The following is a 16,078-nucleotide window of genomic DNA, read 5'->3' as shown; positions in this document are numbered from 1 at the left end:
TTATTTTTGGGATTAACCTATTAACCTAGAGCCCAGTGCCAGTTTCTGTTTTTTCCTTGTTTTTGAGTTTCACAGAAAAGGAATATCAAACAGAGTCCAAACAGAATAAAACTTTCGTGGTGATTTTTCTTGGACCGAAATACACCCGTAGGACTTGGAGTCCAAGTCAGAAGACCCATGAGGCGGCGACAAGCCGTAGGGTTGCGCCCCTGGCTTGTGGCCCCCTCAGGAGTCCATCGACCTACCTCTTCGTCCTATAAATTCAGATATATCCCCAAACCCTCAGAACTAGACACGAAAATACTTTTCATTTGCCACAACCTTCTGTTCCTGTGAGATCCCATCTTGGGGCCTTTTTCGGCGATTTGCCGGACGGGGATTCGATCACGGAGGGCATCTACATCAAACCTATTTCCCTTCCAATGAAGCGTGAGTTTTTTACCTCAGACCTATGGGTCCGTAGCTAGTAGCCAGATGGCTTCTTCTCTCTCTATGTTCTTCAATACCATGTTCTCCTCGCTGTTCTTGGAGATCTATCCGATATAATCTTCTTTTGCGGTGTGTTTGTCGAGATACGATGAATTGTAGATTTATGATCGGATTATCTATGAATATTATTCGAATCTTCTTTGAATTCTTATATGCATGATTTGATATCTTTGTATTTCTCTTCGAATTATCAGTTTAGTTCGGCCTACTAGATTTGTTTTTCTTGCAATGGGAGTGGTGCTTAGTTTTGGCCTCAATCGTGCACGATTTCACCAAGTGACAAAGTAGGTGTAGTGAGACATGTTTTATATTGTTGCCATCAAGGATAAAAAGATGGGGTTTTCATCATTTTCCTTGAGTTTATCCCTCTACATCATGTCATCTTACTTAAGGCGTTACACCATTCTTTATGAACTTAATACTCTAGATGAATGCTGGATAGCTGTTGATATGTGGAGTAATAGTAGTAGATGCAGCCAGGAGTCGGTCTACTTGACACGGACGTGATGCCTATATGCATAATCATTGCCTTAGATATCATCATAACTTTGCACTTTTCTATCAATTGCTCGATTGTAATTTGTTCACCCACCGTATAATTTGCCTTCAAGAGAAAAGCCTTGTAATGCCCATGATGTGGCTATATCTCCCACATGTTGAGGCACGACTTAGAGGCATAACGGTATGGTGGTTTTGTCGCAAGAGGGGTGATCTTCACACGATCCCATGTACTGAATAAGAAAGGGATAAAGAGTTGGCTTACAATCGCCACTTCACACAAATACAAGTCAAACATACATCATCCAGAGTATAATCAAGGTCCGACTACGGAACCAAAATAAAAGAAGACCACCCCAAATGCTAGATCCCCGATCGTCCCAATTGGGCTCCACTACTGATCATCAGGAAATGACACATAGTAACGACCAAGGTCCTCGTCGAACTCCCACTTGAGTTCGGAAGCATCAACTGCACTGGTATCATCGGCACCTGCAACTGTTTGGAAGTATCTGTGAGTCATGAGGACTCAACAATCTCACACCCGCGAGATCAAGACTATGTAATCTTATGGGTAGGGTAAGGTAATGAGGTGGAGCTGCAGCAAGCGCTAAGCAAATATGGTGGCTACATACGCAAACAAGAGTAAGATGAGAAGCTATGCAATAGTCGAAAATCTATAAGTGATCAAGAAGTGATCCTAAAACTACTTACGTTCAAACATAACCCGAAACCATGTTCACTTCCCGGACTCCGCCAAAAAGAGAACATCACGGCTACACACGCGGTTGATTCATTTTAATTAAGTCAAGTGTCAAGTTCTCTATAACCAGATATTAACGAATTCCCATCTGCCACATAACCGCGGGACGGCTCTCAAAAGTTTATACCCTGCAGGGGTGTCCCAACTTAGCCCATCACAAGCTCTCACAATCAACGAAGGATATTCCTTCTCCCCGAAAGACCCGATGAGTCTCGGAATCCCGGTTACAAGACATTTCGAAATGGTAAAACAAGACCAGCAGAGCCTCCCGAATGTGCCGACAAATCCTGATAGGAGCCGCACATATCTCATTCTCAGGGCACACCGGATGGGCAAGACGACGGGTCGGCATAGACCCTGGTTGCCCAGGGGTGCCGGACATCGCCCAGTTTGGACCAACACTCAGAAGAGCACTGGCCCAGGTGGGGGGGGTACAATAAAGATGACCCTCGGGTCCGCGGAACCCAAGGGAAAAGGCTTAGTTTGTTAGGCAACTGTAAAACCAAGGTTGGGCCTTGCTGGAGGAGTTTTATTCAAAGCGAACTGTCGATGGGGTCCCATAACCCCAACCGCGTTAGGAACGCAAAAATCAAGGAACATAACACCGCTATGACGGAAACTAGGGCGACAATAGTGGAACAGAACACCGAGCAAAAGGCCAAGCCTTCCACCATTTGCCAAATATATAGATGCATTAATTAAATAAGAGATATTGTGATATCCCAACATATCCATGTTCCAACATGGAACAACCTGCAAGGCACCTACAACTAGCAACGCTATAAGAGGGGCTCAGCAAAAGCGGTAACTTAACTAAACAACGGTTTGCTAGGAAGGTGGTTAGAGGCTTGACATGGCAATATGGGAGGCATGATAAACAAGTGGTAGGTAGCGTGACATAGTGATAGAACAAACAACTAGCAAGCAAAGATAGAAGTGATACGAGGGTAATGGTCATCTTGCCTGAGATCCCGCAAGGAAGAATAACGAGTCCATGATGAAGACAAACGGACGTAGTCGAACGAATCCTCACAACTCCGGAACAAAATCGAAGCTAAGGAGAGAAGCAAACCGAAAATAAGCAAGCAACATGGTAAACACACAAGCACAAACATGGCATGACGCATGCTACGTCTCAAGCTAGCATTGGTTTTCCCCGAAGAGGAGGGGGTGATGCAGCACAGTAGCGTAAGTATTTCCCTCAGTTTTTGAGAACCAAGGTATCAATCCAGTAGGAGGTCATGCGCAAGTCCCTCGTACCTGCACAAAACGGTAGCAACTTGCAACCAATGCTTAGGGGTTGTCAATACCTTCATGGTCAGTTACGAGAGTGAGATCTGATAGAGATAATATTTTTGGTATTTTTGGTATAAAGATGCAAAGTAAAAAGTAAAAGCAAAACAAGTAAAATAAAGTAATGGAGATTGATATGATGAGAATAGACCCGGGGGCCATAGGTTTCACTAGTGGCTTCTCTCAAGAGCATAGATATTCTACGGTGGGTGAACAAATTACTGTTGAGAAATTGATAGAATTGAGAATAGTTATGAGGTTATCTAGGTATGATCATGTATATAGGCATCACGTCCGTGACAAGTAGACCGACTCCTGCCTGCAACTACTACTATTACTCCACTCATCGACCGCTATCCAGCATGCATCTAGAGTATTAAGTTAAAAACAGAGTAACGCCTTAAGCAAGATGACATGATGTAGAGGAATAAATTCATGCAATATGATAAATACCCCATCTTGTTATCCTCGATGGCAACAATACAATGCGTGCCTTGCAACTCTTTCTGTCACTGAGTAAGGACACCGCAAGATTGAACCCAAAGCTAAGCACTTCTCCCATTGCAAGAACTACCAATCTAGTTGGCCAAACCAAACAGATAATTCGAAGAGACTTGCAAAGATAACTCAATCATACATAAAAGAATTCAGAGAAGATTCAAATATTATTCATAGATAAGTTGGATCATAAACCCACAATTCATCGGTCTCAACAAACACACCGGAAAAAGAAGATTACATCGAATAGATCTCCACGAGAGAGGGGGAGAACATTGTATTGAGATCCAAAAAGAGAGAAGAAGCCATCTAGCTACTAGCTATGGACCTGAAGGTCTGAAGTAAACTACTCACACTTCATCGGAAGGGCTATGGTGTTGATGTAGAAGCCCTCCGTGATGGATGCCCTCTCCGGCGGAGCTCCGGAACAGGCCCCAAGATGGGATCTCGTGGATACAGGAAGTTGCGGCGGTGGAATTAGGTTTTTGGCTCCCTCTTTGGTCTAATGGGGGTACGTAGGTATATATAGGAGGACGGAGCACGTCGGTGGAGGTCCATGGGGCCCACCAGGCAGGGGGGCGCGCCCGGGGGGGGGGGGGGGCGCCCTCCACCCTCGTGACCTCCCCGGAAACTTCTTGGAGTAGGGTCCAAGTCTCCTGGATCACGTTCGGTGAGAAGATCACGTTCCCGAAGGTTTCATTCCGTTTGGACTCCGTTTGATATTCTGTTTCCTCGAAATACTGAAATAGGCAAAAAACAGCAATTCTGGGCTAGGCCTCCGGTTAATAGGTTAGTCCCAAAAATAATATAAAAGTGGAAAATGAAGCCCAATATAGTCCAAAACAGTAGATAAAGTAGCATGGAGCTATCAAAAATTATAGATACGTTGGAGACGTATCAGGCATCCCCAAGCTTAATTCCTGCTCGTCCTCGAGTAGGTAAATGATAAAAAGAGAATTTTTGATGCGGAGTGATACTTTGGCATAATTTCAATGTAAATTTTCTTAATCATGGTATGAATATTCAGATCCGAAAGGTTCAAGACAAAACTTCATATTGACATAAAAATGATAATACTTCAAGCATACTAATTAAACAATTATGTCATCTCAAAATAACATGGCCAAAGGAAGTTCATCCCTACAAAATCATATAGTTAGGCTATGCTTCATTTTCGTCACACAAAGATGTTCCCAACTTCTATACCCCCGATGACAAGCCAAGCAATTGTTTCATACTCAAATAATCTCAAACTTTTTCAACCTTCACGCAATACATGAGCGCGAGCCATGGACATCGCACTATGGGTGGTATAGAATATGATGATGGGGATTGTGTGGAGAAGACAAAAAAGGAGAAAGTCTCACATCAACAAGGCTAATCAATGAGCTGTGGAGATGCCCATCAATTGATGTTAATGCAAGGAGTAGGGATTGCCATGCAACGGATGCACTAGAGCTAAGAATGCTTAACAAAAGAAAACTAGTGGGTGTGCATCCAACTTGCTTGCTCATGAAGACCTAGGGCATTTTGAGGAAGCCCATCGTTGGAATATACAAGCCAAGTTCTATAATGAAAAATTCCCGCTAGTATGAACAAGACAACTTATGAGACTCACTATATGAAAATCATGGTGCTACTTTGAAGCACAATATATGAGACTCACTACATGAAGAACAAGGTGCTACTTTGAAGCACAAGTGTGGAAAAAGAGATAGTAGCATTGCCCTTTTTATTTTCTGTTTTTTTGGGCCTTTCTTTTTTTCTTTTTGGCCTTTCTCTTTTTTTGATTGGGCAATGCTCTAATAATGATGATCATCACACTTCTATTGATTACAACATAATGATTACAACTCGATACTAGAACAAGATATGACTCTATATGAATGCCTCCGACGGTGTACCGGGATGGTGCAATGAATCAAGAGTGACATGTATGAAAAATAATGCATGGTGGCTTTGCCACAAATACGATGTCAACTACAAGATCATGCAATGGCAATATGACAAAAGTAAAACATGTCATGATGATGATGATGATGGAAGTTGCATGGCAATATATCTCGGAATGGCTATGGAAATGCCATGATAGGTAGGTATGGTGGCTGTTTTGAGGAAGATATAGGGAGGTTTATGTGTGAAAGAGCGTATCATATCACGGGGTTTGGATGCACCGGCGAAGTTTGCACCAACTCTCAATGTGAGAAAGGGCAATGCACGGTACCGAAGAGGCTAGCAAATGGCGGAAAGGTAAAAAGTGCGTATAATCCATGGACTCAACATTAGTCAAAAGAACTCATATACTTATTGCAAAAATTTAGAAGTCATCAAAAATCAAGTACTACACGCATGCTCCTAGGGGGATAGATTGGTAGGAAAAGACCATCGCTCGTCCCCGACCGCCACTCATAAGGATGCACAAGCCAGGTACACTTCATGCTTCAAATTTGTTACACAACTTTAACCATACGTGCATGCTACGGGACTTGCTAACTTCAACACAAGTATTTCTCAAATTCACAACTACTCAACTAGCACGACTATGATATTATCACCTCCATATCTCAGAACAATTATCAAGCATCAAACTTATCTTAGTATTCAACCCACTAAAAAGAAAGTTTCACATATCTTGAATACCAAGTATATTAACATTAAGCAAATTACCATGCTATTAACGACTCTCAAAATAATCTAAGTGAAGCATGAGAGATCAAGTTTCTTTAAAACAAACCACCACCATGCTCTAAAAGATCTAAGTGAAGCACTAGAGCAAAAATTATCACGCTCAAAAAGATATAAGTGAAGCACATAGAGTAAACTATCAAGCTCAAAAGATATAAGTGAAGCACATAGAGTATTCTAACAAATTTCAATTCATACATGGCTCTCTCAAAAGGTGTGTACAGAAAGGATGATTGTGGTAGACTAACAAGCAAAGACACAAATAATACAAGACGCTCCAAGCAAAACACATATCATGTGGTGAATAAAAATATAGCTCCAAGTAAAATACCGATGGAAGTGGACGAAAGAGGGGATGCCTTCCGGGGCATCCCCAAGCTTTGACTTTTTGGTGTCCTTGGATTATCTTGGGGGTGCCATGGGCATCCCCAAGATTAGGCTCTTGCCACTCCTTGTTCCATAATCCATCAAAAGAATTCACCCAAAACTTGAAAACTTCACAACACAAAACTCAATAGAAATCTCGTGAGCTCCGTTAGAGAAAGAAAACAAAAGACTACTTTAAGGTACTGTAGTGAACTTGTTCTTTATTTGTATTGGTGTTAAACCTACTGTATTCCAACTTCTCTATGGTTTATAAACTATTTTACTAGCCATAGATTCATCAAAATAATCAAACAACACACGCAAAACAGAATCTGTCAAAAACAGAACAGTCAGTAGTAATCTGTTACTAACGCAAACTTCTGGAACCCAAAAAATTCTACCAAAATTAGACGACCTGGGCAATTTGTGTATTGATCAGCAGCAATTGGAATCACTATTTTATCACGTTCTGGTGATTTTTGACAATTTGGGCACTGAGTGCAAAGATTCTGGAAATTACAGCAAGATCAAATAACTATCTTCCAAGAAGATCTAATAGGTTTAACTTGGCACAAACACTAATTAAAAGATAAAACCACATCTAAACAGAATCTAGATGGATTATTTATTCCTAAACAGAACCAAAAACAAAAAACACAAAATAAAATTGGGTTGCCTCCCAACAAGCGCTATCGTTTAACGCCCCTAGCTAGGCATAAAAGCAAGGATAGATCTAGGTATGGCCATCTTTAGTAGGCAATCCATAAGTGGCTCTCATGATAGATTCATATGGTAATTTTATTTTCTTTATAGGAAAGTGTTCCATGCCCTTCTTTAAGGGAAATTGGAATTTAATATTCCCTTCCTTCATATCAATAATTGCACCAATCGTTCTAAGGAAAGGTCTACCAAGAATAATAGGACATGAAGGATTGCAATCTATATCAAGAACGATAAAATCTACGGGCACATAATTCCTATTTGCAACAATAAGAACATCATTAATTCTTCCCATAGGCTTTTTAATAGTGAAATCTGCAAGATGCAAGTTTAGAGAGCAATCATCAAAGTCACGGAAATCTAGCAAATCACACAAAGCTTTGGGGATAGTAGAGACACTAGCACCCAAATGACACAAAGCATAAAACTCGTAATTTTTAATTTTAATCTTAATTGTAGGTTCCCACTCATCATGGAGTTTTCTAGGGATAGAAACTTTCAACTCAAGCTTTTCTTCATAAGATTGCATTAAGGCGTCAACAATGTGTTCGCTAAAGGCCTTATTTCCACTATAAGCATGAGGAGAATTTAACACGGATTGCAACAAGGAAATACAATCAATTAAAGAGCAATTTTCATAGTTAAATTCCTTGAGATCCAAAATAGTGGGTTTAGCAATATCTAGATTTTTATTTCTTTCAATCCCTTTTTTATCAATTTCATCATCAGGATCTAAAAACTCAGAATTCTTAGAACGCCTTCTAGGTAAGGGAAGATCATAATCAGATTCATCAAGATTCACATTGCAAAACAACGATTTAATAGGGGACACATCAATAACTTTCAGATCTTCATCTTGATTTTCATAGGATTTAGAAGAACACGCTTTAATAAAGGCATCTTTGTAAGCATGCATCCTAGCGGTTCTTTCTTTGCACTCATCAACGGAAATTCTCATGGCTTTGAGAGACTCATTGATATCATGCTTAGGAGGAATAGATCTAAGCTTTAAAGAATCAACCTCAAGAGAAATTCTATCAACGTTCCTAGCCAAATCATCAACTTTAAGCAATTTCTCTTCAAGCAAAGCATTGAAATTCTTTTGCGAATTCATAAACTCTTTAACACTACTCTCAAATTCAGAGGGCATCTTATTAAAATTTCCATAAGAGTTGTTGTAGGAGTTTCCATAATTATTAGAAGGATTACTAGGATAAGGCCTAGAATTAAAATTCCCTCTATACGCGCTGTTACCAAAACTATTCCTACCAACAAAATTCACATCCATAGATTCATTATTATTCTCAAGCAAAGTAGATAAAGGCATATTATTGGGATCAGAAGAAACACTCTTAACAAATAAATTCCTAAGTTCATCCATCTTTTCACTCAAAACATTGATTTCTTCTATAGCATGCACTTTTTTATTAGTAGATCTTTCAGTATGCCACTGAGAATAATTGACCATAATATTATCTAGGAGTTTAGTAGCATCTCCTAAAGTGATTTCCATAAAAGTGCCTCCCGCGGCCGAATCTAAAAGATTTCTAGAAGCAAAATTCAATCCAACATAAAATTTTGTATAATCATCCATAAGTTCAAACCATGAGTAGGACAATTACGTAGCATTAATTTCATTCTCTCCCAAGCTTGTGCAACATGTTCATGATCAAGTTGCTTAAAATTCATAATATCGTTCCTAAGAGAGATAATCTTAGCGGGAGGAAAATACTTAGAGATAAAAGCATCTTTGCACTTGTTCCAAGAATCAATACTATTTTTAGGCAAAGATGAAAACCACACTTTAGCACGATCTCTAAGCGAAAAAGGAAATAGCTTCAATTTAACGACATCATTATCGACATCCTTTTTCTTTTGCATATCACATAAATCAACAAAGCCATTTAGATGAGTAGCGGCATCTTCACTAGGAAGGCCGGCGAATTGATCTTTCATAACAAGATTCAACAAAGCAGTATTGATTTCACAAGATTCAGTATTGGCAAGAGGAGCAATCGGAGTGCTAAGGAAATCACTGTTATTGGTATTGGTGAAGTCACACAATTTGGTAGCATCTTGGGCCATCACGACAAGCAAGCAAACTAACACACGAGCAAACAAAAGGCAAAGGGAAAGAGAGGGCGAATAAAACGGCAAGGGTGAAGTGGGGGAGAGGCAAATGGCAAATAATGTAATGCGAGAGATAGAGATTGTGATGGGTACTTGGTATGTTGACTTTTGCGTAGGCCTCCCTGGCAACGGCGCCAGAAATGGTTCGTTGACGGGGGAGTAAATGTAGACTTGACTTGGCGTAGGCCTCCCCGGCAACGGCGCCAGAAATGGCTCGTTGACGGGAGAGTAAATATTGACTTGACTTGGCGTAGGCCTCCCCAGCAACGGCGCCAGAAATCCTTCTTGCTACGTCTCGAGCTAGCGTTGGTTTTCCCCGAAGAGGAGGGGGTGATGCAGAACAGTAGCGTAAGTATTTCCCTCAGTTTTTGAGAACCAAGGTATCAATCCAGTAGGAGGTCACGCGCAAGTCCCTCGTACCTGCACAAAACGGTAGCAACTCGCAACCAATGCTTAGGGGTTGTCAATCCCTTCACGATCACTTACGAGAGTAAGATCTGATAGAGATAATATTTTTGGTATTTTTGGTATAAAGATGCAAAGTAAAAAGTAAAAGAAAAACAAGTAAAATAAAGTAATGGAGATTGATATGATCAGAATAGACCCGGGGGCCATAGGTTTCACTGGTGGCTTCTCTCAAGAGCATAGATATTCTACGGTGGGTGAACAAATTACTGTTGAGCAATTGATAGAATTGAGCATAGTTATGAGGTTATCGAGGTATGATCATGTATATAGGCATCACGTCCGTGACAAGTAGACCGACTCCTGCCTACATCTACTACTATTACTCCACTCATCGACCGCTATCCAGCATGCATCTAGAGTATTAAGTTAAAAATAGAGTAACGCCTTAAGCAAGATGACATGATGTAGAGGAATAAATTCATGCAATATGATAAATACCCCATCTTGTTATCCTCGATGGCAACAGTACAATACGTGCCTTGCAACTCTTTCTGTCACTGAGTAAGGACACCGCAAGATTGAACCCAAAGCTAAGCACTTCTCCCATTGCAAGAACTACCAATCTAGTTGGCCAAACCAAACGGATAATTCAAAGAGACTTGCAAAGATAACTCAATCATACATAAAAGAATTCAGAGAAGATTCAAATATTATTCATAGATAAGTTGCATCATAAACCCACAATTCATCGGTCTCAACAAACACACCGCAAAAATAAGATTACATCGAATAGATCTCCACGAGAGAGGGGGAGAACATTGTATTGAGATCCAAAAAGAGAGAAGAAGCCATCTAGCTACTAGCTATGGACCCGAAGGTCTGAAGTAAACTACTCACACTTCATCGGAAGGGCTATGGTGTTGATGTAGAAGCCCTCCGTGATGGATGCCCTCTCCGGCGGAGCTCCGGAACAGGCCCCAAGATGGGATCTCGTGGATACAGGAAGTTGCTGCGGTGGAATTAGGTTTTTGGCTCCCTCTCTGGTCTAATGGGGGTACGTAGGTATATATAGGAGGACGGAACACGTCGGTGGAGCTCCGAGGGGCCCACGAGGCAGGGGGGCGTGCCCGGGGGGGGGCACCCTCCACCCTCGTGACCTCCCCGGAAACTTCTTGGAGTAGGGTCCAAGTCTCCTGGATCACGTTCGGTGAGAAGATCACGTTCCCGAAGGTTTCATTCCGTTTGGACTCCGTTTGATATTCTGTTTCCTCGAAATACTGAAATAGGCAAAAAACAGCAATTCTGGGCTGGGCCTCCGGTTAATAGGTTAGTCCCAAAAATAATATAAAAGTGGAAAATAAAGCCCAATATAGTCCAAAACAGTAGATAAAGTAGCATGGAGCAATCAAAAAGTATAGATACGTTGGAGACGTATCAACGCACAACCAAGGATGATGCATGTCCGGTTTAAATATGCTTGGCATGGCAAAGTGCACAAACAAAACTACAAATTAAGTGGAGCTCAATATGCAACGAGTTGCATATTGACGAAACTCCACAACAATCATTTAGTTCACTCTTGTTTATGTACCCAAAATATTAAATGTTGTTAAACATGGCAAGAGGTGAAACATAAAGAAACTATCTATTTAGGCAAGTTTAAATGAGGCCGGAAACAACAGACAACAATTCCGGAAAAACCCCTATTTTGAATTTGCTATTGTTCTGCCCTGAATCATATTTTAGAGTTGTTAAACATGCAAAGTAAGTGCACCATGTTAATCTATGCATTTTTCTAGACAAGTTTCATATATAGCTTATTTAATTCGGAGCTATGGTTATTTAGTTATGAAATGAATCATTTTAACATGCTATTTAAGCAAATTTAAGAAAACATCAATTTTAAACATTTTAACATGGTTGAAAGTGACTTATCATGAAAGTACATGAAATTCTAAGCATTTTACATATATGACATGTTTCATTTGGATGCATGGATATTTAGATATGAGCAATGCAATTTTAATGGCATTCCTGAAAATATGCATGCACTAGATGTAAGACAAAAACACAGAATGAAAAAAAACGTTGCAGGCCGAATGCAATGTTGAGACGATAACTAGGATGACTGTGTGTTTGTGTGAACAGAGGGGCATCAGCGTTAGATGAATAAGGACAAGGGCTTGATCTTGGGGAGGCAAAAATTGGTGTAAAAAGGGCAGCGGCCGGGTGCAAACTGGCTAGTCTAACCAGTAGCAACAGAAGTGCACTTGATATAATTCGCAGCCAAATTGTAACTGAACTAAGAGTCAAGCAAACCTGACAGAAAATAACAGAAAACAAGATGAAAAAGAAACAGGGGGATTTGATCCCCAGACCCCTTGGTAGAATAGTGGCTGCTCTAGCCACTGAGCTAGCTGTCTCCTTATGATACGAAGCGAGATCGGCCGAACAAATAGCATGTGCATCTCGCAACCAGGACCAAAACTGAAGCGTGCGCATGGACAGGGACTCGCCGGCGACGGGAGCCAACAGCAACAACTCCGTGGTTGTAGAGGACTGGCGGGGGTGCAGAAACGTGCTAGGGTGCGTGTGGTGGAGCAACGATGCGAGGTTGTGCGTGTGCAAGGGGCCGAGCAGAGGAGCTAGCAAAGCTGCTACCATGGCGCTCATGGAGATCGAACTCCTGCCCGCGTGGATCAGGACCTAGAGGACGAAAACAAGCGCTAGGTAAAGGCCAGGAGGGTGAAGGCCTCACGGTGGGTAGGATGGTGTAGTCGATCGCGCTCGGGGACGAACGAAGGCAACGAGGGAAGGTGTTGACCGGCGCTGTCCATGAAGTAATAGGAAGTAGGGAGAAGACGATGATGAACTTGGTGACGTAGTGCAGGTGACCTAGTGCGGGGAAGACACCTGAACAGACGTAGCGGACGCCGAGAAAGACGATGGACATGTCGAAGACGAGCTTGACGCCCTCCGTCTGTGAGTACGACGCCGGATGCCAGCGGGGTTTTCTCTTGGGTGCTCTGTTCTTGCCAAAGAAGAAGAACCAGAGGAAGCAGAGGCCTTGTAGCAGCGTCGAGAGGGGGAAGAGGGAAACCCTAGGGCGCGGGGCTGAGGCTTTATGGGGGGAGGTGTGTGGTCGGGGCTGCCCTCGTGGGCATGTGTGCTCGGCCTGGGTGTTTTTACTATGAGGAGAGGAGGAAACAAGAGGAAGGAGAAAGGTGAGGAAGAGACAGACCTCCAGGTGGGGTCGACCTGGTTGAAACGTGGAGTTTCACCACGGGAAGGCTCGGTGGCTGCAGCGCTGGGTTGCTGGGCCGGATGGAAGGAGAGGCCCATCGAGTAGCCGAGGTAAGGGCCTTTCCCTCCCTTTTAATTTTTCTGTTTATATGAGTAAACAGTCAACAATGGGGAATGTCCAGGGGTTTTTGGTCAGGAATATGAGATATATAAATATATATCTGGAACCCTGGATTTATGCACTATTTGATAAAAGTGATTTGGCAATTTTAGATATAGAAAGATAATTCACGTTTGAATTTAATTCAAACTTGAGCCATTTTTGAACCCTACCAAAGCAACTACAAAATGGATGAAATTTGGCAGACAGGGTGTAGACAAGGTGAATGATTATCAGAAAATAAGTGAACATTAATGGAGGAGGGAAAAATGTCACTTGCAAAAGAATCATGAAAGAAGAAGGAAGGAAGATGTGATGATGTGTGGCCAAGGTTTGAGAGAGAGATGGGAAGGGGTGATGCACACACATCAACTAGAGCAACACACAACATGTATAAGGGGCAATGCACAAGATGATCATGGCAACAACATAATGCAATATGACAATGAGATGGGCATGGCAATGCAATATAATCAAATGAGATGAGCATGGTGCAAGAAGCAAAGATATGACAAAGCACTCAACATGATCATGGTATCAACATAGAGGAATAAAATATGCAAAATAATTATGATAATGCAACAAACAAAATAAACACACAACAACAACAACTAAAATAAAGGAAGGCAACTGGAGCATCGGTCTCGGGGCGTCACAACACTCCTCCACTTACAAGAGATCTCGCCCCGAGATCTAAGGATGGCACCGGAGAGAAGCGGAAGAGGAAGAGGTAAAACAGAGCTGCTTCTTTGAAAAACGAGTGAAACCACAAACCTTAAGAGGTTGAAAACTTGAAATAAGAACACATCAGAGTTGAACAAAGTTGAGAGCACTCCGGTAGAAAAGAGAAACAAGGAACACCATGTGAACCTTGGAGGTTGCAAAGCTATGAATGACGAGCACAATGGACAAGAAGGATTTGAAACCACTTTGGTTGAACCGAGATAAACAAGGAACAAGGAAGAACAAATTCGAACAGCACTCCGATAGAAAGGAGATGCAAGACTTGATAAGATGAAATAACTCGAATGAAAACACAACACTCCGGCTAAATGGATAAGCAAGGAAGAGAACATGATATTTAACAAAATGAGATGATGGGTCAACGAGAGCAACATCACAATGCCTAAGGAACAAATGTAAGAATGGAATCAAAAGAACGGAGAAGAAAACAACATGTTCTTCCTGAAATGAATTTAAGAGAGCATCCTTAAAAAGAAGGATTGAACGGAGTTGTTGGAAGATCAACACAAAAGGATATGATCCTCATGGGCTTATGGAGATATCTCAAAATTATGAGGTGACAACCAGCCACTACCAAAAGATTGATTAGCTGAGAGGAACGAAGAGATGGAAAAACTTCTTTCACCGCGAGAATAGGAGGAAAACTTGGATCATTGATAAACACCATAATTAGCAACATTCCCAATGGAAGGATTTAGATGAAATATATACCAAGATAACTCCAAGGAAGAAAATGATGGGTTTAAATATCTCATTCCTGACAACTTGTGAATCACCAAACATGAAGGAAAATATCAAGAACGACATAACACCACCTCAAAAGATAAGGTAAGAAGAATTACACTTCGGATGCCAGATGAAGAATGTTTGAACTCCTCAAAACAAAACATTTGTCAAACAACATGTTTATTTCAGAGTATAGCTTGGCGGATCTTAACTTCGAGAGAAATCTTGAAGAACAATTGAAGAATGAAAGGAATCCTTGACGAACCACCATGTAGAGCCTCCATGAAGAACTCTGGTAATAAAAGGATGATAGAAAGAAAGAGAAGTTGAAAACACAAGGTGAAACCTTGCAATGATTAGGTGGAGCTTCATGATGAGATAACCAAGGAAAAATTGGAACTCTGGAAAAGAAAAGATGAATAACTTAGAACCAAGAATTTCTTCCTCATGAACAAACTCTGGAAGAAGGAATTAATTCATCTCGAGGAAATAAGAATAAGAATTATGTTATGCGTATCCCTCACCAATTTAAATTGATGACAAGCAACAGATTTGGCATACTACTTATTCCCATTGAATGGATTAAGGGAGATATAGCGCAAACTTGAGAAGGTCTTGATGGAACCACCGGTGGGATTTGGAAACAATGAATGAATTGATATGATAACGAAGGAAGAAAAATCTTGAATGAACCACCGTAAGAATTGACAATGAATGTAGCAAAGGCACAATTCACCAGGAAGAATTAGAAAATGAATGAAGATACTTGAGAGAATTTAGATACAAGTGAAACGAAGAGATCATGAATTGACCAGACAATAGTTGAGCGATGCACCGGTAAGATTTGGAGAATGAGAGCTGGAAGCTAAGAATGAATAAACGCAAAATGATGGCCTTCGGAGAATCAAACTGAAAAGACTCCTGAATTGCTCCGGATGGGTGAAAAGAATTCTCACAATTGAAAACAATTATGAGAGGATGGCATCAAGCTAGAACCATGAATCTTCAAGAAAACATATATGATTGAAGAGAAACTCTTCTTCGGTCTTCAAATCTGAGAATGACGACGAGAAACACCATCAAGAATTGTTGAGACACTCCAGAATGATTAAAAGAGGAAAGGTTGAGCCAAAGATGAAAATAATTTGAAAGCGATATTGGAGAAGGCAATTGACTGATAAAAATTCATTCTTATGTCAAACTTTAGAAGATTTGAGAATAGCTCCAAGAAAATTAGAAGAGTCAGGTAAGATCCTGGGAAAAGACCTGTAGGTTAGGGCCCACTAAAAAGAAACACCGTTGAAGTGATTTTAAACCGAGAGATTGCACTAGTTAAATCGAATGGCTTGAAAGAG

The sequence above is a fragment of the Triticum urartu genome, chromosome 4A, assembly GCF_056163025.1.
Source record: "Triticum urartu cultivar PI428250 chromosome 4A, HENAU_Tu73, whole genome shotgun sequence".
NCBI classification, from domain to species: Eukaryota; Viridiplantae; Streptophyta; class Magnoliopsida; order Poales; family Poaceae; genus Triticum; species Triticum urartu.
Note: the sequence above shows the minus strand (reverse complement) of the source record.